The following is a 3,838-nucleotide window of genomic DNA, read 5'->3' as shown; positions in this document are numbered from 1 at the left end:
TAATTCTTGTTCCGCGAGAAACCATCGATAATACGAGATGAGTCGTAACATGCAAATATATATGATATATATGAGAATGAAAATAAATATACATATGCAATATATATACGTCGTCGTCTCACGAGATCTGACCGCACGGGGTGTCGAGTCCCGGCTGTTCTGTGTCTGTCAGCATCTCGCGTCCCCCACAAGCGATCGCGGCGTGCACTCGTGTCTAATTCTCAACTTCCCAACCCTCTCGTTCGTAACGTACGACAGTTTCTGGAGCTATCTTGGTTAATTTTTACTCAACCGTGTTGATCAAAACGTACTGCTGACGTTTCGCCTCCTATCAGGAGGCTTTCTCAAAGCTGACTGAAGTTACCAGATTTGACCACCAGATGGTGTAGTGGTCAACAGCTTGGTCCACACGTGACTGAGTCTGTATCCCCCCTCGTCACGGTTGATGTTTGTGGTATACCGGATCCAGATGGCTTCCTTAATCCAACGCCTGATTTTTATTGGCTCGCGATCGATAATTTTCTAATTATCCCAATCGACAGTTTCTGACTCACGGCGAGGCGGCAAGCTTGCTGCGGGAGCTCCCGGCAGATCCTACGAAGCCAGCAGTCTCCCTTGCAGTGAGGATTGCCGAGTACTTCCACGCGGTGCACACGCTGCCACTGCCGCCGCCGCCGAGCACGCCGACGCCACCTAGTGGCGGCGGCGCACGCGACGGAAAGCGCTCCCCCATGGTGCCGCATGCGACGCCCGTACCGGATTCGGAGAGTCCCGTAGGATGTGCTAGGCCTTCGAGGTGAAGAGCGGCCTGCATGCCTCATCGTATTGACAGATGATAGTGTACAGTCTATATCATGCTTATATATATACACACACACATATATGTATATATGCAGGTTCTCCAAGCTTTTTCATTATAGCATGGGGGTGCTGCCTTTACGGTCCTAGTTGCAAATCGCCGAAGGCCGAAGGCCGCCAGGCTATAATTAAGTGCTCTTGGAGAACCCTATTATGTAGTATTAGCTCTTAATACATATGCACACACACAATAAATTGCTTTCAGTGATATATTTATATGCAAAGGGTATATAAAACAGCATGACTGTGTGGGGAGTGTCAATATGCTTCAGAGTCGGTCACGATTACGTCTAGTAACCCTGAAAGGGTCTGTCTCCCTGGGTACTGCCGGAACGTACCCTGGTAACTATCTGATATATGGTTAGGGTTAGGGTTATGGTTAGGGTTAGGGAGTACCATGGTAGGCGTAGGTGACTCCCTAGACTCGTTAGTGGAGTAGGCAAGGTACGGTCCGGCATATTAGATAGTAGCAGGGTAGGTTCCGGCAGTACCCAGGGAGACATAGACCCGACGGGCTCTAGTAACACATAAGACACTATAGAGCAACTGTCTGCTCGGTGCTTCCAACGTGTGCTTCTGTGTACACTGCAGGTAGGTCAACTAGCCAGCATGAGGCTGTACACCCACTATGTAGCAGGGCAAATAGGAGTCGGCTACCAGCAGTACAGGACACAGCTGAGGAGCTACCTACAAGGTATAGCTCTGATGCCGTGCATTTGTTCAACTAGGCACCGTATTTTTGTGATCTGTTCTTGTAGTCGTGACACGTAATCCATATATAGCCAGTGACGCAGGGGAGTTAATACGATCCTGTAAAGTAAAAGTAAAAGTAAAGTCCTGTAAGTTGAAGGAATCTCTGTATATTTGAACACGGCTGCACGTTTTTCAGGGCTGGCGGAAAAGGGCGGCGCGTACTCGGGATATCCGGACAGCGAATTCTCCGTGCACTGCATCTTGGAGGTCGGCGCCATCTTGTCTGGACCTGACTGCCTCACAATGATGCGTACTGCTTCCACCGCACCGGACGCCGGGGTAGGTGCATGCCTAGCAGCCGAGCAGGGACTTGGGGGCTGTGTATAGTCAGAGATAGGCCTGCATTGAACATGTCTGAGTATAACTGGACCACCCATAGCAGATGGCATTAGCATGTCTGCATGGTGTGGACATAGGAAACTGAATGTAGAGTATGTCCTATAGTCATACCCTGGGTTAGCTTCTCATGCACATACCTAGCTGTCTTTAGGCCTAGCTAACTACTGTTGGCACAAACCTGCTTTCACAGTCATATATATATATATATGACCATTATTTTTTTACCATGACTCGTGCTATATTAGGTTCAGATATGAAGCCCCGCTTTTTTCACCCGAGTGTAACGAAGAAGTGGCTCATCTATAGAAACTACACACTCACAAGGACGTAATCGGCTGATGCATGACCTTGACCTCTATCCCTCAGCTCTTTCACGAAGCTGACGTCGATTACAATCCTTCATCGGACTGTGGCTCCACCTATACCCTTCACGGTCAAACTTCCACCCTGTTCCATGCTCTCGAGCTCTGGGAGGATGTTGTTCTCGCCAGAGGGCACCACAAACTGCGAAGTGACGCATCTGAGCTAGCTGGACCCATCGTTGATGCATGTGCGAAAGAGAACTGGTAAGGAACCTTAAATTTTGCTACAGTACGTTGTCTTGGGGGTAAATGAATTCGAAATTAGCACATGAATATAGCGTTGTGAGCGGTGCGACTGTCCTGTCCTATTGTATGCCGGCGTTGACGGGACCTGGCATTGACTGCTGTCCTCGTTCCCTACGCCTGCAAATTAACTGCTGTGCTGCTTGTTTCCTACCCATGCTTGACTGCTGTCTCGGTTTTCCCTACCCTGCATTGACTGCTTGTCTCGTTCCTACCGCTGCATTGACTGCTGTCTCGTTCCCTACCCTGGGGCATTGACGTGCTGTCTGCGTTCTCTACCGCGTCAACTGCTATATTGTCCTCTACAGCCTGCATTGTACTGGCTGTCTGCGTTCGCTACCCTGCATTGACTGGCTGTCTCGTTCTCAAGTACCCGCGTCAACTGGCTATATTTGTCCTCTACGCCTGCATTCACTGGCTGTTCGTCGCCTACCCGCCTGGGCTATTGACTGCTGTCTCGTTCTGCTACACCCGCGTGCATACTGGCTATATTTGTCCTCTACCTGCATTGACTGCTGTCTCGTTCCCTACCCTGCATTGACTGCTGTCTCGTTCTCTACCCCGCGTCGACTGCCTATGTGTCTCATACCCGGCGCGTCGACTGCTTTCTCTTTCGCTACGCGTCCGAGTGCCGGCTGGAAATGCGAGCAGGTCGGCAGCACGTCCACCGCTTCTCTCCCATGTTTTGAGGCGGCGAGAGGCGGACACGTCGTTCCGAGCGAGCGTCCTCAGCCGAGCAGCCCCGGCCGCGTCGCGCGCGTCTCCCGCCGTCGGTGCCATTCTCAGGCACACGTCGCGAGGCGTCAGCGCGTAGCAGACCGCCGCAGCTGTCAGCCTCAGACGGCGACGGCCACGCGTCCCGCGCACGCCAGCGCGCCGCGTCCAAGGCTGGCGAGTTCTTGGCGGGCCGGCGCCGGTCCTGGGCAGCCATAGGGCGGCCGGTCGGGGGGTTCTTGTGGGGCGCGTCGGTCGCTGCGGCCTAGCGCGGAGTGAATGATGCGGATGCTCTTCGATGCTGGCGTCGGGATCATTCTGCTGCGGTGGGATGGCAGCGTCACCGTTCAGGAGAGGCCGATTCCCGGGGCCTTGCTCGCTGGCGCTAGCACGTTTGCACTGTCTATCTGAAATGCTAGCGGATGTCCATGTTCTTCTCCTGCTCACTGGATTCCATGTTTCTTTCCATAGATATAGATAGATTCCATGTTCTTATAAATAGATATCGTGGGTGTCATGTTCTTCTCCCTGCTCGCATGGTTGCCATGTTCTTCTCCTGGCTCGCAGGT

Source organism: Priapulus caudatus, unplaced genomic scaffold (genome assembly GCF_000485595.1).
Source record: "Priapulus caudatus unplaced genomic scaffold, Priapulus_caudatus-5.0.1 Scaffold747, whole genome shotgun sequence".
NCBI lineage: Eukaryota > Metazoa > Priapulida > Priapulimorpha > Priapulimorphida > Priapulidae > Priapulus > Priapulus caudatus.
This window is presented reverse-complemented; position numbering follows the sequence as displayed.